Source organism: Mirounga leonina, unplaced genomic scaffold (assembly GCF_011800145.1).
Source record: "Mirounga leonina isolate KUSES-001 unplaced genomic scaffold, KU_Mleo_1.0 Mir_53, whole genome shotgun sequence".
NCBI lineage: Eukaryota > Metazoa > Chordata > Mammalia > Carnivora > Phocidae > Mirounga > Mirounga leonina.
Genome location: NW_023270807.1, coordinates 43,930,875 through 43,955,460, shown reverse-complemented (window position 1 = coordinate 43,955,460; position 24,586 = coordinate 43,930,875). Strand labels below are relative to the sequence as shown.

At 41.4% G+C, this 24,586-nt stretch overlaps 1 long non-coding RNA gene across 1 annotated transcript in view; it reads left to right on the top strand.

Moving 5' to 3' along the window:
- The window catches only part of LOC118001231, a 37,868-nt gene that overhangs the window by 11,972 nt on the left and 1,310 nt on the right, over positions 1 to 24,586 (top strand). The window contains exons 3-4 of the long non-coding RNA XR_004676651.1: positions 738 to 799; positions 24,031 to 24,250. This is a non-coding gene — a long non-coding RNA (uncharacterized LOC118001231). The remainder of the gene's footprint in view (positions 1 to 737; positions 800 to 24,030; positions 24,251 to 24,586) is intronic.

Genomic DNA, 24,586 nt, shown 5'->3' with positions numbered 1-24,586 from the left:
TGAATGGCTAAAGAAGATATGGTGTGTGTGTGTGTATTTATATAATAGTATATATATATATATGTAGAATAGAATATTACTCCACCATCAAAAAGAATGAAATCTTGCCTTTTGCAATGACATGCAGGGAACTTGAATGTATTATGTTAAGTGAAATAAGTCAGAGAAAGACAAATACCATATGATCTCACCCATATGTGGAATTTAAGAAAGAAAACAGATGAACATATGGGATGGGGGTGGGAAGAGAGGGAAGCAAGCCATAAGAGACTCTTAACAATAGAGAATAAACTTAGGTTGATGGAGGGAGGTGGGTGGGGAATGGGCTAGGTGGGTGATGGGTATTAAAGAGGGCACTTGTGATGAGCACTGGTGTTGTATGTAAGTGATGAATCACTGAATTCTGCTCCTGAAACCAATATTGCACTATATGTTAACTAACTAAAATTTGGGTGTTATTTGCAACTGATGAATTATTGAAATCTATATCTGAAACTAATGAAGTACTATATGTTGGCTAATTGAATTTAAATTTAAAAAATTAATTTAAAAAAAGAGAATTACCTGGGGGGATTGAAAAATACAGACTCCTGGGAGATTCCAGATTCTTATTCAGAGAGTCTGAAATGGGAATGGGAATACATATATTTAAAAAACAGTCTAGGTAACTCAGATAATGAGTGAGGCTGGAGAACCATCATTCTAACTAATTCCTGGCATGTTTATTATCATACTAGGAGAGATCAAGTTGAATGAAGAAGAATAATTGCTTAGGAAAATCACAGAAGGATTCTCTTTGGTGAGTAATTCTTTGAAACTTTGCTGTTTCCTTTCATTTTGTTCCACTTTTTTGGGTCTTTTTCATTGTATTTCATTCATGCACGTCCTCAGTAATATAAGATCTTAGGGCACCCAAAAAATTCTGGTCTAAGTTTTATGATTTAATTAGCTGCAATTGTTGGACTTAGGTTCCATACAGTTTCTGACTCATATACTCCTATCTCAGCTATGAGTATTAGTTAGGTATCTAATTTATTCTGTGTGTATCAGTCATGTTTGAGGATGATGTCATAAACAGGGATATAGTAAAATCTGCCTTCTAGAATTTCATGGACTTTCATTGTTAGACTATTAAAGACATTATCTCCTAATGCTACCATATTATTACTTTAAACAAAATTATATCATTGGGGATTTATTACACTTTTGGTTGTTTGACTGGATTCTTTGATTACCCCAGCTCTGGTGGCACACATTCATGGTAAGGCTATGGCTAAACCAGAGTCAGTTACTTAAGTTTTGTGCCTTGCGGCTGCCACTTTAAGAAACTAAACATGATTTCTCCAGCTGCCTTTCATCCAGCAGAGCTGCAGCAACATGGTAGAAGCATGACTTAGCACAACCCTCCCTAGCTATTTTGTACCTGATTAAAACCAACCTCACCAGAATGCTTACTACGTTTCCAGTGCAGTTATGTCCCATTTTTATTGAAGTAAACCCAACAGCTACTGTCAAAATAAGAAATAACATTGCTATGTGGCATATGAAGAGATAATTTAGGCATTTAAACATGAAATATAATCTTTTGGTTAAAAAAATCATGCAAAGTAAATAACAGGGATCTCTCTTCTTTTTTTAAGATTTTATTTATTTGATACAGAGAGAGAGCACAAGCAGGGGGAGCAGAAGGCAAAGGGAGAAGCAGGATCCCCACTGAGCAGGGAGACCGATGTGGGACTTGATCCCAGGACGCTGAGATCATGACCTGAGCCAAAGGCAGCCGCTTAACTGACTGAGCCACCCAGGCGCCCCTTGGGATCTTTCTTCTTATAAAAAGTCATTATCTAGAATCCCTTGAGAGTAACATACAAAAACTGACTACAGAGTTTTAAATTTGCTTCATATTAGAGGAAGAAGAATGAAGGAGGCAGAAACAAAGGGGAATGAGTTCTGTTGTTTTGAATGAGAGTTACAGGTCAACTTGCACTGTGGGCCCCAGAATGTTAGCTCAGGTTCTCTACTGCTCTTTAACTTAGTATTCCTTTTTTCCTTCTTTTGCCCATTTCTGGAATCATTTATCTAACAGTTATCAAGTATTTGCATAAAGTTATAGAGATAAGTAAGAGACTGTGTGTTCTCAGGAGGCTCAAAGTCCTAGAAGAGATGGACACATACACCAACAGTACAGTAGGTATGATGGGTGCACAAATGAGCTATATCCAGGTTAATGAAGAGCCTGGAGGATGGATGACCAACCACCTGGCTGGGGTAGAGTGTTGTTTCGGAGGAGGAACCACTGGAATGAGAGAAAAGAGGAAAAAGGCATTTCATTCAGAAAGAATAGCATATGTAAATGAAAACATACTACAAGTATGCTCATAACTTTTCATTTTGAAGATGGGGTAGCTGGGACAGCCCATTCTCTTGGATGTCATTCTTGAGGCTGCAACAGTAAGAACAGTAGGAAACATTCTATACCTCCAGATCTAATGAAACCTGGGCTGGGAGGGGTCAAACATGGGGGAGGAGGCACATACACTATATTCCTGGCAATAATTAGGCATTAAATACATATTTGTTGAATTTGGTTGAGTTGATTGGATAGTTTTTTCACTTATGAAGCTAAGACAGTAGTAAAGAGAACAATACATATCTTATTTGCCATGGGTGAATCTGGTAATCAAATCCGACCTGTAATATTTTTCTTATGGAAGTGTAACTATCATTATACAGGGTTTCTTATAGGGTCAACATTCCATGTCAGTATGTGTTATATCCACAGAACAAAGGGAAATGACAATCCCATTGCAAGCCAAAGAAAAAATATACCGACTCCCCCCAGTCATGTACACTAGAATTTGTACTCAGCAGTGATTCAACTGATTCTCCACCAGGAAGACATCTAATCTATATCACTGTTACTTTCTCCTAGGAGAAAGAAGGACCCATAGCCTTTGCAACTAAGGACATACATCCTTTAAACAAGTGTTTACTGGATGCCTGCTTCATGCTGGGCTAGAGATGCTGCCTGTGATTAGTGTGAACATTAGTTTATAAGGACGGTTACAATATCCCTCCCTTGCCCTCATTCACTTCCCCTTGCAGTGTGACTCTGCCACTCCTCCTGGCCATTGGTGGAGTCTGTTTCTCCTCCCCCTTGAATCTGGGCAGGCCTGTGGCTTGCTTGATGGGTAGAGTGCAGGGGATGATGTGCGAAGTTCAACATTCAAGGTAATGCCTCCAGAGGCCCTGTGAGGCGTTTGTGCTCTTACCCTCTAGGAACACTGCTTTCCAACAAAAAAGCTTTGATTAGCTGGTTGGGGACACACACACCACCCCAGCAGACAACACCAAATTTCAGACATGCTACTTCTGCTGTCTTGGGTCACCCAGCCCAGGGGAGCTCTTCGATGGCTGCAGCCGCATGAGACACCAGGCAGACCAGCAGATGAACCTTTTAGCTAACTCTGGGCCCAGTGTAGACCCACAGGGTTGGGGGCAAATAAAATGGTCATTGTTTTAAGACACTGACTTTTGCGGTTTGATGCACTAGTGATTTTTCGCTGCAAACCTCAGCGTCTTCTTCTGGCGTCAGGCTAGAGTCTGTGACCTTGCCTCCTCAATGCTTGGCCCCCGCCCAGTGGGGTGAATAGATGGCAGCTGCTCATTTATTCTCTCTCATGGTTATTATTTGCATTGAGCCTGAAAGGAGCTCTGTTCTCCAGGACGGAACTAACTCCAAAGCTCTTCAAGAACAGGAAAAGGAGTCCATCACACACAGCCAAATAGAGCTTGTCCTAAATAGAGGCACACAGACTGACAGTTAAGGGATCTGTGAACTCATTTAGCCTCACTCCCTCATTTTGCATTCACACCAGCAAGATGAAATGACTTGCAGGAGTCCTCACAGCTCATTAGCCCACATAGTCAGGACAAGGACCCTCATCTCCTGACTACTAATCTTAACTGTTTTGAACATTAGTTGAACATACAGATTTGAACTTTTAAACTTGAATGGCTTTTTGAGCAAGGGGAGAGGCTAATCACTTCCAGGTATGACTTTGGAATTACCAGAAAGGCTTTCAAAGACAGAAGTGCCTCTGGAATCCAGGTGCTGGTAACTGGGGAGAAGGTGGGCCTGACTTCAGCTGTCCCCTGACTCCAAATGACAAAGTGTATTTACAATCATAAAGACAAAAAAAACTTAGCAATTTTATCTTGCAAACAGGAATACAATGGGCTATATCTATTTAGGTACATAAAAAGGTAAGATTTTCTTCTTTGAAACCTCTAGCTTATTGCCTGTGATCAGCATCATATTCTTGTTTAATGCTTATTCAATAATTTTTTTCTTTCTCTTCTATCTTTATGGAGAGGTTTTCTAGGTTGGGAGGAGATTTTGTTTTAATTTTATTTCCCTACCAACTTATGATAATAACTAGCTAACCTTCCTTCCTTCCTTCCTTCCTTCCTTCCTTCCTTCCTTCCTTCCTTCCTTCCTTTCTTCCTTCCTTCTTTCCTTCCTTTCTTCCTTCCTTTCTTTGTCATTTTTTTGGTTCACCTGGGCTTTGTGTAGCTTACTCATTTTCTTTTTGTTGAAGCGTATCCTTCAGTAAGTTTTATCAATGAAGGTCTCTGGAAAGTTATGTTCTTATCTTTGTATGTGTGAAAATGCTTTCATTTCCTCCAAATTCTTGGAGTATGGTTAAGCTGGATATAGAATTCTAGACTGACAATTATTTTTCTTCATCATTTTTCAGACATTCAGCCATTGTCTCTGGCACACCTGGTTGGTGAAGAAAAGTGTTCTGTCAGTCTTACTGTTGCTTCTTTTCAGGAAACCTATCTTTTCTCTCTTGTAACCCAAGATTTTCTGTTTATTCTTGATGTTCGGCAGTAGATAAGCTTCTATTTTATTTATTTCATTCAGTTTTATGTATTTTCCTCTGACATCCCCTAACTTTCTTCAAATCTGGAAAATTCTTAAAGGTTTCTCTTCCCTAGTCTCTTAACTCTTTCATTCTTTATTTTTTTTATTAGCACATAATGTATTATTTGTTTCAGAGGTAGAAGTCTGTGATTCATCAGTCTTACACAATTCACAGCACTCACCATAGCACATACCCTCCCAGTGTCCATCACCCAGCCACCCCATCCCTCCCATCCACCTCCACTCCAGCAACCCTCAGTTTGTTTCCTGAGATTAAGAGTCTCTTATGGTTTGTGTCCCTCTCTGGTTTCGTCTTGTTTCATTTTTCCCTCCCTTCCCTTATGATGTGGATGGAACTAAAGGGTATTATGCTGAGCGAAATAAGTCAATCAGAGAAAGACAATTATCATATGATCTCACTGATATAAGGAATTTAACTCCTTCATTCTAAAGCATCTATTAAACATATGTTAGAGATTTTCAATCTAGCTGTCATATTCCTAAATTCTTTTTCATATTTTCTACCTCTTTTTCTGTCCATGCTGTGTTCTAGGGGATTTACACAGATCATGTTCCAGTTCATGCATGATTTCTTCACCTGGGTCTAGTCTATTGTTTAGCCTGTTTGTTGAGTCTTTCTATCTCCCCTACTGTACCTTTTGGAAGTTTCTAGTTGGTTCATTTTCAGATCAGCCTATTCTTATTTATTCTGTACCTTTTGAAAGGTTTTATTTACATTTCTGTCTTCCTCTTTGTGCAGTTAAAATATTCACTTGAAAATCTACTTAACAATACTCACTATTAAGCATAAATTCTCCTACTTTGGGGTCTTTGGACTTTCCCTTTTTGCTTTGTATTTCTTCCTGTGTTTTATAAGTTATGTCTACAAGCTCAACTTCAGGAGGAGTTATCTTTATTTATTTACTTATTTTTTGAGAGAAAGAGAGAGAACAAGAGAACGAGCAAGAGTACAGGGAAGGGCAGAGGGAGAGAAAGAATCCTAAGCAGGGCTTCACACCCAGTGCAGAGCCTGACATGGGGCTCGATCTCATGACCCTGAGATCATGACCTGAGCAGAACTCAAGAGTCAGACGCTTAACCAACTGAGCCACCCAGGCGCCCCAGGAGGAGTTATCTTTAGAGGAAGTCCTGTCCATGCCCTGAGTTGCAGCGGTCTCTTGATGACAAGGCTCACCACTTCCCTTGCGCAAGTCCTACTGAGTTCACTACTTCCAAATCACTTTTGACACCAGTTTCTCCCCTCCAGATTCCCATACTGCATGGGTAAGGGAAAGGTGGTTGATTCTGCATTGGTGCATGGTTACAGACCCAAAATTTAAATCTCACAGTGTGGGTGTGGGAGTGGCTGTCAGAATCTTTCTGAGAACCTGAGAAAGTCCACTTTTTCCTGCAACCTTGTTCATGCTGAAGAAGATTTTAGGCAATGTATATAGCTTTTCAGCACATTTTGGACAGTCTGCTGGTAGAATGCCCATTCCTCCTCCTTGATGTATGTGGGGCTTAAGGCTTAAATTCCTGTCTCACAAAGGTATGAACATACCAACCCTTAAGTGGTCCGGTTTCTCCTAAGGACTGCATGGTTTTAAAAACTGCATATCTTCATGGTTATATGTTCCTTCTTCATTTCTGGCATATGAGGATATCTGTTTCTTTTGAGTTCAGCTATGTCTTTAACATGGAACAATATATATGTTTCAGTTTTATTTTGAATAATAGTGGAGATTTCTGCATCTAGTCTACTGCCATCTTGATGAAATGCCATAAGGCTTTTGTTCATATTATTAACTTTCCCTGAAATGTACTTCTTGTCCCTTTCATATACTCACTCTCCATCCCCCAGTTACTTCCTCCTCTCTTGATTTCAGTTCAAATATAACTGATTCCAAGCTCCACAGATCAGGGACATGTCTATTATTGTTCACCATAGTATCCTCCACTCGCACAATGCCTGGCACACAGTAGGTGCTCAATAAGAATTTATTGAATGAATGAATGGACAAATTAATATTTTGCTTTTATAACCAGAAGAAAATGCATATTAGACTGTTGGTGGGAACGCAAACTGATGCAGCCACTCTGGAGGTGGCAGTATGGAGGTTCCTTAAAAAGTTAAAAATAGAACTACCCTACGACCCAGCAATTGCACTACTAGGTATTTATCCAAAGGATACAAAAATACTGATTCGAAGGGGCACATGCACCCCGATGTTTATAGCAGCATTATCAACAATAGCCAAAATATGGAAAGAGCCCAAATGTTCATTGACTGATGAATGGATAAAGAAGAGGTAGTATATATATATATATACATACTATGGAATTCTACTCAGCCATCAAAAAGAATGAAATCTTGCCATTCGCAACAACATGGATGGAACTAGAGGATATTATGCTAAGCACAATAAGTCAGAGAGAGACATATACCATATGATTTCACTCATGTGGAATTTAAGAAACAAAACATGAACATAGGGGAAGGGAAAGAAAAATAAAATAAGATAAACAGAGAGGGAGGCAAAACCATAAGAGACTCTTAACTATAGAGAACAAACTGAGGGTTGCTGGAGGGGATGGGGTGGGAGGATGGGGTAATTGGGTGATGGGCATTAAGGAGGGCACATGTTGTGATGAGGACTGGGTGTTAGTATGTATATCACTGAATTCTACTCCTGATACCAATACTACACTATATGTTAACTAACTGGAATTTAAATAAAGTCTTAGGGAAAAAAAAAGAAAATGTGTATTAGAAACAAATCAGTTCTAGTTTGTCATAGTTCTACCTGCCCCCACTTATAATTCCTAGGAAAAGAAATATTCCAAATCTCAAGGGCTAAGATAAATGAATAAAATATGTCAGTAAATCCAAGCCCATATTTACAATTTTTGTTTTGAAATCTTTGACAGCTGTCAAAGAACTATACAATGTTTATGACATACTGTTATCAATGTATTTTTATAAGTATGTTTAATTATAGTCCTTAGGAGAATTACATGTGATTCCAACCTAACAGCTTCCGGTTTCCCCAAACCTGAGATTGAGGAGTGGTTAACCTATTCTAGGTTAAAGCCACATGCCCTCTAGGAAATGTAAAGGAGTGCAGGGGGGAAAAGGCATTCATCTAGAGCTGGCTCACAAAATAAAAACATGAACAAGTCTCAGAATATCCTTACGGGACTCCACAAGCCTTTCTAAAAGTAGGCCTAGGTCCCTGGGGGAATTCATGCGTTGCATTTAGACTCAGGGCTGCACAGAAGCAGCTTCTGAGTTAAGGAACATGTTTTAAATTAAGTCATGAAAAGTTATTTAGCTTTGCAGCAAGGAGAGATGTTACAACCGCCTCCTGGAATATACCGAATAGTCTAATTAAGTTAAGTGCAGTGCTCCGATTAAGCAATTATTGCTGAGGTAATCACAAGGGGTGCTCCTCCAAGACTGCTCTTCTCACCTTCTTCACCAAAGCCTCCTCTGACCTTCTCTGACTGCAGTTTCTTTAAGTGTTGATCGAACAGCTATCAGGAGCACAGCATCTACTTAGTGTATGGGAGCGACAGGGAGAACAGAGCCCCCTTCCAGCCCCCAGAGTCGTAAGGGAGTCTGGAGACAAGCCACAGTATTAGGAAAATGGAGAGATACCATATTAGGATGACAAACACAGGGAGACAAAACAAGAGAAGCAGCAAAGGTGCTCATGGCTCAGAACTGAGTGTTTTAGATGGTATGCCCAGGGCGTTTGGGATATTACCTTCTCCGGGAGTCATGAAGTCCTTCCCTCTTGAAATGAGAGACCATTTTCTTTTCCAGGTTGTGTAGTGCTCAGTTTATTGTCCCTTCCAAGCAAAGTATAGTTTTCATTCCTTTGAATTCTCTACTGAGAGATTAAATGAGTTAATGTAGAAAAGTCCATGACCTAATGCTTGGCACTTAAGATCCTTAATAAATATTTGTTGACATCTCTCACACCTTCTTTCTCCACATTTTTTCAAAAGTGGTCACTACAACTGGTAGCCCGTAGCAGGGCTTTTCCTCAGGAGGTGAGCTGAATTGGTGCCGAGGGAGACACCTCTCTGAGAGAGTTTGGAAACCCAGAAAGGAGAGGTGGTGGGGTTGAGGGCAAAGTAATAGCTGGGAACCATGTGAGTCTAGCGTGCATATAATTAACTGGTGAACATCAGTAAACTCCTGTCAACTTAAGACCCAGTCACAGAGGCACTGTGGGAAGCAGGCCAGAACGCTTCCAGACTACATACAGGCTTGTGGCTGAGATTTGAGGCAATTAAAACAAAACCTAATCTTCAAGCAAGTCTGTTGATTCAGTATGTGAAGTCGGGAGTGGAGGCTTAAATGTAAAGAATTTACTTACTGGTATTTCAAAATCAAGTAAAAAATACTGGGGATGTTGCTCTTCTAATTTTTCCTTTGATGTTGGATCTTACTTGCATTTTAAAACATTTTTAGGGGCGTCTGGGTGGCGCAATCAGTTGAGTGTCCGACTCTTGGTTTCAGCTCAGGTCATGATCTCAGCTTCAGGAGATCCAGCCCCCTATCAGTGAGCTCTGTGCTTAGTGCGCAGGGGGATGTCTGCTTCTCTCCCTCTCCCTCTGCCCCTCCTCCTGCTCATGGGCACATGCGCTCTCTCTCTCTCTCTCTCTCTCAAAAAAAAAAAAAAAAAGGGGGAGAGTGGTGTCCAAAGTGGGGTGAGACACTGTCCATGTAACTCTTAATTAACCTGAGGAATCTGGGGTCGTATGAAGGACTCCTCAGTCATTTTGGTCAAGGAAAGGGATTTATACGTTTAGGGAGTTCTTTCTAGCACCAGCAGTTTTCCTTGATTTCTAGAACAACCCTTGCACCTTGTGACTCATACCCAAAGATTTGAATCACTCCAGGTAGGGGTTTGCGCTAGCAGACCTTTGAAGGCTGTGTGACCTCTTCCCTCTAGAGCAGCCCCTGTTTCGGGGCCGTAAGCTCATCTGATTCACCTGCTTAAGGGCTCATCTGGTCTCTTAGTTTTCTTAAACTTGGAAAAATTTTTCGGGTTTTTTTTTTTTCTTCACAAATTAACATGTTTGAAGAGCCCAGACCCTTACCTCCACCCTCACTCATATCTAGAAACTGACCTAATAATCACGACCAGGTGATTGACAGTCTTTGTCAGTCTTTGTTTAAACACCTTTAGTGACAGGAAACTTAAAATGGCTTGGGAGCCAAGCTGTGAAGTTTTTTTTTTTTTTTTTTTTAAGATTTTATTTATTTATTTGAGAGAGAGAATGAGACAGAGAGAGAGAGCACATGAGAGGGGGGAGGGTCAGAGGGAGAAGCAGACTCCCTGCTGAGCAGGGAGCCTGATGTGGGACTCGATCCCGGGACTCCAGGATCATGACCTGAGCTGAAGGCAGTCGCTCAACCAACTGAGCCACCCAGGCGCCCCAAGCTGTGAAGTTCTAATCCTCCCTCGTCTCACGACCTTGGGCAACCAAAATGCTCATTACTAGCATTAGAAAATGTAATGGCGATTCATTTCTGTATCATTAGATATAATGTGGACTGTATTTCTGCACTCAGAATTCTCCAATTTTCCCAACAATGTTCTCTGTAGCTGTTTTTTGTCAAAACAGGATTTGATAAAATATTTTGCCTTGTATTTCCTTTAATGTAGTCTGTAGTTAATCCAGTTGATATTATTTCCTTTGCTCCAGAATAATTTCTCTGCTTATTTTCCTTTTTGTTTTCCTACATTGACATTTTTAAAGAGACCAGACAGGCGGTTTTGCAGAACATCCCTCAATTTGGTTGTGTGTGAACAGGACTATTTAGTTTTTTGACAGTTCTGAATTCTGAGAAGTCCTTCCTATACTGAGCTAATTTTTTTTATTTTATTATGTTATGTTAATCACCATACATTATATCATTAGTTTTTGATGTAGTGTTCCATGATTCATTGTTTGCGTGTAACACCCAGTGCTCCATTCAGTACGTGCCCTCTTTAATTGTCATTTCTACCCACTGATGCTAGTTTTAAACTCTTCAAAGAAAATAAAAGTAATCTGCATGGTAATTATTTGTTGAAAAACAATGAATGAATGTTCATGAGCTTTCAGTAAAAATATCCAGGTGTTGGGTGATAGACTTTTGGTGTCTGGGAACACTGGACATGGTGCCCATCTGAGCCAGAGTACTCTCTGTCTAGGTGTCTGGTCCAGCAAGCCATGCTGTTGGGAGGTAACAGTTGCATTCATAATGGAAGGAAACAAAAAGGAATCTTAAACAGAAAAGGTTGCAACACTTGGCATCTTTCGTAATTTTTTTTTAGTTAAGCACGGTGCGGGGGGGAGGTTTGGTGGGGGGGTGGGGGTAGTGAGGAGCTTTGCTTGGAAGAAGGGGAAAGATGTGTATGCCGCATGTGGACAGTTTGTAACTGTAGCAGCTACGAATAGTGCCAGGAAGATTTTTAAAAAAGGTTTCGGCCTTTTTTGTTTGTTTGCTAAAGAGAAAAATCATGCTGCCTATGTTTGACCTTATTGGAATCAAACACTATGCTTTCACATCTACATTTCTAGTGCAACATTATTGGCAAACAAGCAGTTTAGTAATTCATGCTAACAGGAATGTACCTGAAGATCTGAAAGTCTGAATAATTCATTCTTAATAAGCACAGATACTCTGTGAGTTTGGCAGTGTCCCTCAGGAGCTGGGAATGAATCAAGTGAGTGCAGTTAACGCTCTGAGCAAAGCCCTCAGAGGATTTAATCTAAAAGTTGAGAAAAAGGCTTAACCTTAACACAGGATGAGATGAAAGGTGGATGAAAGCAAAAGACCGAAACACCTGCTTAGTGGAAAAGGTGCACAAAGCAGAAAGTGGGTGATTTCCAAGTGAAATGTAAAGACCATGGCTGTCAGAGAGAGGCAGAAAAGGGAGCAGGGATGTGAAAGTCCAGCTCTGCCTTTAACCTTGAGAAAATTCACTGGATCTCTTTCCACATTGATTAAAATAGGAACATTGGAGTCAATGACTTGTAACATTCATTCCCATATTAATGCTCTTTAATTCCGTGACTCTCCAGGAAGGCTCTATGACAGAGGTATTTGTCGTGGATAAGATTTGGTTGGGGTGGGAAGACATGCGATAGGTGAAAATAATCGACCACCTACTCTTTAAATAAATGACATCAGTGGCATGACCTCCACCATTATCATCACTGATTGGTTGCCTATGAGGTGTCTTGAGGATAAGAAGTATTTTCATTGATATCCTAGGTGGCTACAGGGAAAAGACTGATTTAAATCAATGTTAGGGCTTTCATTCTGTTCCGCCATGGGAAGACATTTCTAGATTCTACTCACCAGCATTTTAATTTGTACAAATCATGTCCTCCTGAATCATAAACTGTATTTCTGGCATGGCCCTCACCCAAATCTCTTTGCCGTCAGTAGTCCTCTCTGGTTTAGCTGAACTCCCATTCCTCTGGTAATTCGATGCTGAGTGACTAGTTAATAAAATTAACCAAATTGGGTGCCTGGGTGGCTAAGTTGGGTAAGTGTCTGACGTTGATCTCAGGTCAGGTCTTGGCCTCAGGGTTGTGAGTTCAAGCCCCGCCTGGCGTGGAGTCTACTTAAGACAAAAACAAAAACATTTAAAATTAACTGGTAGCCACCACCATAGTTTCTCCACATTCACAGGATTACCTCTCTTTGGTTATCTCCACTGCCAAAAACGCCGACCCCCTAATAATATCTTTTGCCCATAGTGGCTCAACAGCTCCTGTCCCACTACCACCCGGGATTGTCACTCATTTTTGGATGAACTCTATTGATAAATTCTGTTGAAAACTATGAAATCTCACTATGCGGGGGGAGGGCTGGGAAGCACATACATGTGCTTATAATAATTTGTATAAAATTTCAGGGACTTATTATAAACCCTCATTTTAAATTGATCATGAAATTAATTTTTTTTTTTTTAAGCCCACATAAAAAAAGAATGAAATTGCCTTATTACATGATTCAATTTGCTAATTTCCTCCACACTTCAGGATGGTATAGTCTCAGGGGTGTGGTTGTGTTACCAGGATTTCTGTCAGGCCGATTTCCAGGTTTTCACTTAAAACGTACACATTAAAATCCTTTTGCAAATCCAGCTGCAGGAATATAAGACCCATTTATCTGAACCAGGCTGTGTCTTCAAGTCTGTGTTGGATAGTCTTTCTGTCATTTGTTTTTCTTTTGTGGCTGTAACATTTGTAATCGCTCCATCATTTGCATAGCTTCATCCGTCAGGTGCGTTTAATCATAGGGTAGGCGCCTGTGATCTTTGCTCCTTCCACGGAGGAGAGGCCACCTCTAGACCTGTCCCTGGGGTGTGGCAAGTCAATGTTACTGCCATGTGGTCAGTCACAAAGGTCATTTTGTTGGTCCATTTCTTTGGGGACAATAGGTAATAAGAACCTCCCATATGAGTTTCAAACCTTTTATACAGTTCTCCAACTACCATGTATAACTTTGCTTTTGCTGATTAAAAAAAATGAGGTTTATTCCTTCATAAATCTCTGTCAAATTTATTTTCCTTGGCTTCTTTCCTACCACCCTTAGTTACCACTTTCTCTCACTTAAATGAATAGCACAGGAATCAGCCCTCTGTGTCTGTCTTCCAGTTTAGCCAGACGTAAAGTCTGGGCTTGGTGCCCCCTCTGCTGTGTCCAGGAGAATCTGTTCTCCTGACAGAGAGATGGGGTGGCCTCTGATCTTGAGAAGCCAAACTGAATCAGCTCAGGAGTTCTGAGTCTCGGGCATCCGAAGCCCGTTTTATTTGAGAGGATGCTTTGGGAAGGGGTTTTCCTCTTTCTTTCCCGTTTTGCCCTAGGCTGTCATCACTTTCTGCCTAGTTAGATTCCCTCAAGCAGTTTGGCATTGTTCAACGCCTTCCTCTTCTTAGGTTCAGCTATCCATTTTTCAGTAGCCTCTAGCCGTTGAAAACGTGGAGCTAATTTCTATGTAGCTTCACCTGAGAATCTGTTCTTATTGGTCAATGACAATTTTAGACTCAGAATCTGGGTGTCTGTTTACATGTGGTATGGACTTGATCCAAAGTTGCAAGCTTGAAGAGTGGGAATGCCAGAATCCCAGAGTCCCAGAAATGGAGGGACCTAAAACAGCACTGGGCCTAAGTGTTTTTTTTGTTTTGTTTTGTTTTAATATGTTACAGATAAATGATTTGGAACCTAGAGTTCTTTTGGGAGGGATGGGGTGGCTGGGTAGATCTAGAGTTCTTAAAATAACATAGCTAAGATTTGAAAATGGAAAGCAGTTTCCAAAAAATGGCATGGTGTTCATTAGCATTTTATTTTTTAGCTGAAAATGAAAACATAATGAGTCTTGCCAAAAAATATCCACATTCAACGGTTATTTTCCAGGAAAGATAAATTTGGGAATTCAAAGGCTTTAAAATGTATTTACTGTGACATCAGGTATCACATGGAAACTCCCAAAGAAGTCACAGAAGTTGCTAAATGATGTGTGATGGTTTACAGCGGGTAACCCCTTGCTTCACCATGCTTGAGTCTAGGAAGGGGCATCAAGGACGGGCTCATAGTCACAAGGTATCAGAAACTCCTTAAGCCCCAACCTACAGGAATCCGAGGGGTCAGGGTCCATCTCCAGTCCTCCCGCAGGTGTCCATGGTGGCCGCACTCTGGGCGGCAGGCTGTTGTTTTACTGCCCCCACATGAATGAACTGTTTAACACTGTCACCCCAGAAGTCTGTTGCTCTTACCTTTGCTTGTGCTGCTGTGTTCAGCATTTCCTTCAAACATGTCAAACTTGACGCTTTTACTTTTTGAACTTGCCAGTTTTTAATGGCTCCATATAAAGATACCTTGATACGTCTTTTAGCTTTCTCTCTCTGCATCTTGACAGTGTCTGAGCATTGTTGAATGGCATTGCTTAGGGTAACTTCAAAATACTGTCAACCCATGAGACAGCTGCAGTGTCCGGGTTCCCCATACCAAGGAATTCTTTCCGGGAGGTCAGTGACTCCCTTCATGGTCTTGCCCCCGATCTGCTTTTTCCATACACCGCATCCTAAAAGGGGGCATGCGCAGCAGCTTGGCACACAGGCCCTTGGGAACCTCTTGTTTTGGCTTCTCTGGCCTCATATCCCAAAGCACCTGTCTATACTAACGCCTACCCTTTGCTCCAGCCTGTCAGTCCTCCTTATGAGTATGGATTCCATATTTACAAATTTGCCTACTCTATGAAATATTGGTGACCCAGATCATAGTTGGGGCACTTTGGTGGTTGTCGTGGGCATGCACAGGTGTGGAGTGGTAAAAGACTTGAGTCGCCCAAGGGCTCATTCCCAGCTGAGGTCAAACAGGGTGATGCTCTGCTTTCTTGTTTCGGCTGTCATTCTGTGAATACGTGTCCTTTTCGTGGTTTATTTGGTGCCATGTTTTCTCTATTTTTGTACTTTTTGTTGGTGATTTCACTGTTTACAATGGCCCCCAAGCATAATGCTCAAGTGCTGCCTCATGTTCCTAAGTGCAAGAAGTTCCTTATGAAGAAAATATGTGTTAGGTAAGCTCTGTCCAGGCATGAGTTATAGTGCTGTTGGCTGTGAGTTCAGTGTTCACGAATCAGCAATATATCTTAAATAACATGTCTTTAAACAGGAACACAGATAAAAGAAAGTTAAGTATTGATCGGTTGATGAATATACTGTGACTGGAGGCTTGTAGGAACCTAACCCTGTGTTTTCCCCTAGGAGCAATGGTTCAGTATTTGCTAAGTCAGTGTTTGCAGGGACTTTATAGAATGGAACCGATGCACATGACCACAGGTGAGGTACAGCAGTCCCCCTCCCCCCCCTCCCCGCCCATTTGCGGTTTTGCTGTCCAAGGATTCGGTTTCCCTCGGTTAACTGTGGTTTGGAAGCAGGTGATTTTCCTGACGTATCTCCAGAAGGTCAACAGTGGTCTAAACCTAGGACACAATGCCAGCATCACTCATCTCACTTCATCTCAGCATGCGGGCATTTTATCATCTCACACCCTCACTAGAAGAAGAAGGATGAGAGGAGTGCAATGACATATTTGAGAGACAGAGAGAGAGAGACTGCATTCACATAACTTCTATCATAGTATGTTGTTATAATTGTTCTACTTTATTATTAGTTGTTAATCCCTTACTGTGCCTAATTTATAAATTGAACTCTATCACAGGTGTGTATGTATAGGAAAAAACAGTATATGCAAGGTTCAGTACTACCTGTGGTTTCAGGTATGCACTGAGGGTGTTGGAACGTATCCCCCATGGATAAGAGGAACTACCGTACTTGCAATTCCTTAACTACTCCAAGCATTTAAATACTCCACCTAGTGTCCGTGCCTGAGGCTCTCCTCTTTCATCTGTGTGTCTGGCAGCTTTCCTCCAGCTCCTCAATCTGCCAGCCCCCTTTCACCCTGCAAGACGTAATTCACTGATTCATTTCTCCCCTTGCTTAGTGTGTGCTTCACCCATGACACACTGTGTATGTTCACATAAATTATTTGCATCTGAATTTGAAGGATAATTTCAAGGGGAGGCAAAATCTCAGACATGCCGGTGGAGCTGATGTGGAAGGGAGGGGCAAACCTACAGCTTTGTGTTGGCCATGCGGTGGGTCTCATGGGGACGAGAGGGACAGGTTGATAAGGTGAGCTTCTTGTCTTCCTCCCTATTGGATACATTTCCCCACACTCTCAGTTTCTTCTGCCTCTTTGGAGATGGCTCTGATTTGGAGACATGTGAATGACCTATGATGGAAAATACTTGAGGACAAAATATATTACTATAAATATATGTAGAAGTACTTGAATGACTGGCTGGAAGTTTCCGGGGGAGAAAAAGAAATAAGGAAGCCTTGAGAACACAGAAATAAGTGGGTTCATGGAGAGTGGCCCTCTTTCCCACCCTCCTGCCTGAGTCCCAGGAGGCCACACAGCCCCTTCGCTGGAGCTGTAGGATTCAATAATGTGGTTGGGGCAGAACCTTGTTCTCTTACTAGAGCTTGTAGAGGTGGTAGGACTTCAGAGTAGAGATGACCACAGTGATTGTTGAGCCTGAAAGGGCCCTAGCAACCTCACACCTGCACCACACTGTGGAACATAATTGCAGAATGACTTCCTTAGATAGAGAAGCAGAGCAAGGCACCACATCGTCCCTGAAGGGACCACAAGGCTGAGAGTGAGGGATGCATTTTTCACAAGCAGGTGGCTGATGGGATCTAATCTTAACTGTTGCTGATGCGTTCAGATGCCATCATCGGTCAGACTGATCCTTTCCTTCGAAAGGTTTCTCCCCTCTCCCTGGACTTAGGCACAACCCTGGAGAACTACAAATTCATGGATACAGTTTCTGCCACCCCAATAGAATGGAGGATTTACATAGAAAAATAACAAAAGCTCTGGCACCTTTCTTACACATGGAGTCACCGAGATTTGTATCTACTAGGAGGTTTTAAAACAATCAAAATAATCACGCAGCAGAACTGTGTTTGCAGATATGCAGTAAAATGTCATAGTAAGCCAAGTCATTCAGAAAATATTTGCAGGTTAAATATACTGAGATGCTTAAGTGGACATGTAAATCTGTGGCTTATTTGGCACAGATCTTTACATTATTTTACAAAACCTTTCATTCATGCTTTTATACAGACACTCCATACTCAGGGCCAGCATGTCCAGCCCCATCTTCTGCCCCTTTCTGACATCTGGCCCAATGTCTGGTGTCCCATAGGTAGTCAGTAAATAGTTCTCAAACCAAGGGATGGGTACAAAGAACACACACCTGTTCATGGAATCTTGGAAAGCTATCATGGAGGACACCCTTGGGACCCAAGCCTTCTTATAATTGGGAGCCACTGTTGTTTATACAATATCTATCCCCTCCTCCATGGGGCTGGTGTGCTCATCCTTAGGTGACAACCATTACTTGCTAATCCAATCAGGAAATGCTGTTTTCCTACTTTCTCAGCCTCTCTTAGAGCTCTGGTGGACCTATGACCCCGTGCTGGTTATTCCCAGGGACCAATAAGGTAAGGGTTTACATCCACAGTATCTTCTGGAAGTCCTGCACTTTACCGATAAAAGGGACAGATGTATTGGGTGCAACACCCATTCCCGTTTCTTTCTGACTTAAATGCCTTAGCAGCCTTTTTACAACCAAGAGAGGAAGTTTTTTGTAGAATTGTAGAATATTGGCTCTGATGTTGCTGATTGGCAGAGCCAATGACAGAGCTTGCTGCCTCTAGATTGTTGTGTGAGTAAATAAACCCTGGTTGCTCAGGCCGTTGTTAGGTATCCTGTTCCTTGCAGCCAGAATATTCCAACACGATACACTTGTGCTGACTAAAGAAGCTAAGTATAAGACAAAGAAATTCAATCCAGCTTTATGTAGTGGGTTGTGCTTTCCCTGTTTTTTTTCCTCAGGAGAGTTTTTGAGTGATGGTCTTTCATGGGAAGGAGAGGATAGCTGGTGCCGAGGCACAAAGGGAGAGCGTCTCTGTGTGTTAACACTAGGAGGCCAGGGGTCAATGAAATCCTGCCTCCGTTGGGTAAATCTGTCCCACAGCCTGTTTTTGTAGATAACACAACCTCAGCACTGTGGGAAGCCAAGAGTGGACAGATGCCCAGGAGACGATTAATTCCTCAAAGCTCCTGGCCACATGTGCCTCTTTCAGTTTAAATTAATTGAAAATAAAATAAAGTAATTCTGTTCTTCCGTTGCTGTCCAATATGGTAACCACCAGCCACAGTCTTCCAAGTGCTCAGTAGCCAATTGAGGTTAGTGACTAATGTTTTACGCAGCATAGATAATAGAGCATTTTCGTCATCATAGAGAGCTTGATTGGACAGCATTGTTTTGTAAGAGGGTGGGCAAACATTTTTCTTGGAGAAGACTAGGTAGTATATATTTTAGGCTCTGCAGACCAAGAAGCCAAATTGAAGATATCCTGTATTTCTGTGGCAGCTACTCAACTACTCAAAAAGCAGCCCCAGACGCTAGGTACACAAATGGGCATGGCTCTGTTCCAATAAAACTATTTGAAAATTAGGCTCTGGACCGATTTGCTGACCCCTGCTTTACATGTTAGCTACTTTGATGTTGGGCTTTCTTTGTGACTTCAGCATTAGCTGTCCTAATTTGATTAATACTCCTATCCCAACTGGGTAGTCAATAGCATGTACCTTTGATATCATTCTAAAAACTTCACACAAAACATTATCAACATATAGCTTAGAATAAACGTAAAGAATTAGAGCTTAATATTTTTTGGGGGGCGTTCAAAATACCCCTGCTTCAGCACAATTTTATATTTTTACATTTCCAAATTCTTCATCTCTGGTTCTCTCCTCGAGCACTAATATCTTGATGATGAACCGTCTGATGCCCAGCTGAGCATAGTGAGGACTTAAAGCCAGCAAAAGGGATCATAGAAAATTCAATAAGAAGTACAAATACTATCTCGATTTAGGCCAGCCTGATTTCTTGTGTCTGCCGAATCAATCATTTGCAGGGCTGCCAACAGACCTCCTAGGGTGCTGAACTGGAAGGCAGAAGTAGTAAATATTAACTAGCTTTGTGACTTTGGGCAAATAATTCACATGGTCAGGCTTGTGTTTCCCAATTTTACCTTCTAGCACTTAAAGGTTCTGTTAGAGGTCTGTGCCTAATTATCCACCAAGTAATTACCTCCCTGGCATGCTCACTCTTTTTATTTGATTATATCGCCCTCTTGTGGATGTATCCTGTATCTGCACTGTGATTTCTTTCCTCTCGCACAGCCACTTGCTCAGGCCAGGCTCCTCTCTCTGCATTATCATGTCATGAACTGCAGTATTTTGTTCATGAACAATGAGGCCCAAGTGTAGAGGGGAAATTAAAAAGTCCCTTCACTTCTGTTAATTCAATTAAAATAAAAAAGCCAAACTATCCCACTGAATTATAGTTACAAAGGACCTTAGACAGCATGCCCCAGATTTCAAATACCACATGCGGTTTTCAAATATATAGTTACATTGTGAGAATATAAAAACACAGGCAGGAACTACATAAGCCAATTTCAGGATGGAGGTTGCTTCTGCGGAGAGAGGGAGGTAAACTGGGAAGGGGGACTTTGTATCTATAAAGTTTTATCTATTAAAAAGAAGGATCTGAGGACAATACAGTAAAATATTTTTTAACAACTGGACTTGGTGGGGTAGATATCACAACATGATTTTATGTGTTCACACCACTTTTTTTTTTTTTTACATGTGCATCTGGAAATCTCTCTTCCCTACTCCTGGATGGTATTTTGGGCAGATTCCAGAGCTTTTGTGGTCAGTTTTAGGTATTAATTCATAGTCTGTGTTAAAAGTTTTTATTTTATTTATTTATTTGTGTGTGTGTGTGTGTGTGTTAAAAGTTTTTAAAAAGCCCCAGTCTAAACAGAAGCTTTAGTCTCTCATTCAAGCATCCTTCGCTGTGCTTGGTGCCTGGACTTACAGGTTCAACCTCTTCTTTTCCTTACTCTGTGCTATCCCTTGATCACAGGGACAGCAGAGAGCGACACACACACACACACACACACACACACACAGGAAGCAGTGGCGGGAAGGAGAGGTCAGGGCAGAAGGATCTGACTTGACTGGCTCAGTTTGCAGTTTGGGTTGGTACCCTCTGGTTATGGCAGACGCCCATATGATATGGGGCACATCTGGGGCTATTTGGAGACTTCTCCATGAGAGAACTACCCACCATATCTTTGTCTGGCACCATTATGCTTCTGATGGTGCACCCCATACGGAGCCTTGCTGTTGGGGTCACCTCGCCCAGGCAAGTAGACCTCCTGGATGGGGCTGTGTCCAGATGCCACAAGGTTTGCTGTCTTCCACGAGACCCCTCCTGACTATAGGAGACATATTTCCTTCTTGTCAGCTCCCAATGCTCTCATGGAGGTTTCCTCTCCTCCCTTGGCCAGGGATACCTGATGCCTTTACCAGTCTCTTGCCTTTGCCAGTCTCTATGTCCTCTGGAGTTCAGGAGCTCACGGCAAGCTTTCTGTGGAAGCGGAAACTGCTCACTTTGGAGTGAGCAAGTCGCGCGGGCGGGACTAGCACCCATGGAGGGAGGAGGAAGCTCAGACCTTTGACCACTCTTTCCAAGGGGATCCTCTCTGCCAATCTTAAAGACTCTTTGCCTTCTCTTTTATAGCCTGTCTGCACCCCTGGAAAAACCTAACTCCAAATGGCAGATCTTTGTCTAGAATCTTGTATCTGTAATTGCCAGCCATAGGTATGGGTATCTTTGCTCCTCAGGGCTGGTTTTACCCCTGGGTCTCATTTTTTGTCTGGGTCTTTTTTGATGAACCTCATTCAAAGGTCTATCAATACATTTGTGAAGCTTGGGTTTTTAAGTACATGACAGTTATTATATTACTTTATTTTCACTTATAGAAATATGCCTTAATATAATTTAAACAGTTATTCTAATCTACACATTGTACTCTACAAGTGAGGAGACTAAAATCTAGATAAAGTCATCTGCCCCAAATCACACATCCAGAGTCAGAACCCACAGACCCAGATTCCCAGCCTTTATGACCTTGAAATCTATTATGCCGTTTACCCAAAGCACAGAAAGTGTAGTGCTCAGTGTCTTTGGGATTTATGTGAGTGTGAGATTAAAAATATTCTTAGCTTAGGGACGCCTGGCTGGCTCAATCGGATAAGCGGTGGACTCTTGATTTCAGCTGAGGTTAGGATTTCAGGGTCCTGGGATCAAGCCCCACATCGGGCTCCACCCTCAGACTAGAGTCTGCTTCTCTCCCTCTGCCCCTCCCCATGCTCTCTGTCTCTTTCTCTCTCTCAAATAAATAAATAAATCTTAAAAAAATATTCTTAGCTTAGTTAATAACAAGGGGTTTAATTATCAAAGTATTTTTCAGAGGGCATCAAGTTAGAGGTAATATTCTGAAATTTGGGAGTATCTGGGATCTTAATCATGTTGTAAGGAATAACAAATACAAATAGATCCAGGTTTTGAGTCCACACACACAATGACTTGTTGAAACTGAAGACATATTGTTCCAATTAGCTAATGATTTTGGTAATTAACAGTTAAGCCTATTCTCATTTTATAAAAAGTAGACATGTGCAAGTCATGGTCCAATGCCGAGCTCATTAACAACTTTATTATGTCATTGAAAATTTAAACAACCATCTTCTGTCTTCCTGGGATTGTTTTCACAAGTGTCTCCATCCATCTATCCAACAAACATTTATTTAGAGCCTAGAATGTCTATCTCCCTTCTGTCTCCAGCCCTGACAATCTTTTATTTATTTATTTATTTTAGATTTTTTTTTTCAATTTATTTATTCATTTAAGACACAGAGATACAGAGAGAGAGAGAGAGAGCATGAGCAGGGGGAGAGGCAGAGGGAGAGGGAGAAGCAGGCTCCCTGCTGAGCCAGAAGCCCGATGCGGGGCTTGATCCCAGGACCCTGGGATCATGACCTGAGCCGAAGGCAGATGCTTAACCATCTGAGCCACCCAGGCACCCCTCCCTGACAATCTTTTTTTGTGAAACACATCCCACCCAAGGATCAGCTTGCTTGATCAAACTAACTACCAATGATAAATTTGTCTCTGCTGTTACTCTGCCAGAAGGGGACTTCAAGTTGCTGAGGCTTGTTTTAGGGTCAGTGATGAGGATGGATCTAAATTGTGAGGCTAGTTGAGAACAGTCTTTGGAAATTTAGAGGTGTACCCAAGTGTAATGGAATTTTATTAAGTATTGGGGTGTTCTGGTCATCTTTCACTCCTGCCGCACTTCTGTTGCTCTGTTCTTATTATTTGGTTTCACTGATTTCTTTTTTGATGCACAATTTGTGTCTTCTTGCCTGGCAGTGAAGAGGTGAGTGTGGCAAGCGGGCCGGGGGTTTATGGTGTGTGTGCGAGTATGTATTGCATATGTGGGCAAGATGCCCAGAGTTCCAACTTTTAAGTAAGGTACATAGGGAAAGCTCTTTTTCCTTTAGTGAATCTTTAAAGAGGTAGAAGTTCAGAATGATGCTTCAGAGCACATCCACATTTGCAAACACCATTTTTAGGATTTTAAAGTTAAGAAGGTCGTTGTGTGATTTGAGGTATATTCTGCAATTTAATTAATTTTAAGATGAATAATATTCTTGTACTTAGGAGAACAACTGCTTCCTTCAGTTCACTGATGAAGAGAAAATAAATACTTAGAAATTTCCAATCCCTTGTTAAGAGTTTGTCAAAATGTGGAATGTGTGCACATTATAAATGCAGGAGTAGAGGCTATAGAAAGAGGGTGGGTTGGGAGGGAAAGCACAGTTGGCTGCTTAGGGCAGCCCATGCAAACCACTGCTTTGTGGGGAGGTCACCAGGGGACAAGGGCAGGTCCTTAGCTTTGTTCCTCATAAGTGCGGTTCTGTGAGTGTTGAGCACCAAACTGTGTGTGTGTGTGTGTGTGTGTACAATGTTAATTCTAGGAACATCCCATAGAACTAGTTTTCTGTGAAAATCAGTTTGAGAAAATTCTGGGTTAGGTAACTAGTAACAGTTGATCGTAATCAAAGCATTTGCTTTCTGGGATGGTACCAAAAATTCCATGAGTTTTTCAGAATCCCCCTCCTCTGGTCTTTTTCAACATCCTGTTAACATAAATTTAAATGATATAAATAATTGATATTATGCAGCTTACGTTGTGGTTTCCTTGTTGAGATTTTAGAAGATATTCCTTTCCTTACATGAGATATGGGATGTATCTCATTCTTGATGGTAATAATGGAGGACTCCTGTACACAACTCATCTCATTTTTATATTCACATTTACTGGCTTCCCATTTGGAGGGTATAGTGGGTTAAATCATGTCTTTCAAAAATTCATGTCCACCTGGAACCTCGGGATGAGACCTTATTTGGAAATAGGGTCTTGGCAGATGAAATTAGTTAAGGATCTTGAGATGAAATCATCCAGGACTTAATCCACTAAATCCACTTAATCTACTAAATCCAATAATTGGTGTCTTTATAGAAGAAAGAAGAGGGAGATTTAGACAGAGGACAGACACAGAGAAGACCGCCATGTGAAGACAAGGGGAGAGAATGGAGTGATACAGCTATAAGCCAAAGAGCACTGAGGATTGCTGGGGCCCCCAGAAGCTGGAAGAGACAAGGAAGGATCTTCCTTAAAGCCTTGAGAGGGAGGGTGGTCCTGCTGATACTTGGACTTCAGACTTCTAGCCTCTAAAATTGTGAGTAAATTTTACATTTTTGTCATTTAAGCCACCAAGTTTGTTGTAATTTGTTGGAACAGCCCTAGGAAACTAATGGGGAGGATGACAATTCTTGGTATTTCTTCCCAAATTATTCTTTAGTTTGCAATTTACTGGCTACATTCAGTACAGGGGATCTTCTATTGAACAAACTACATTCCCAGCATTGTTTGGCCCATGTTTTCCAACAGATTACTAATGAAATTACAGTGACTATATTCTTAAGATAGTATTTATTCACTTATTTATTCATTTAAAATGCATACACACATATAGTATTCCTGAAGTTTGTGAGTCAAGACATACTTTCATAAG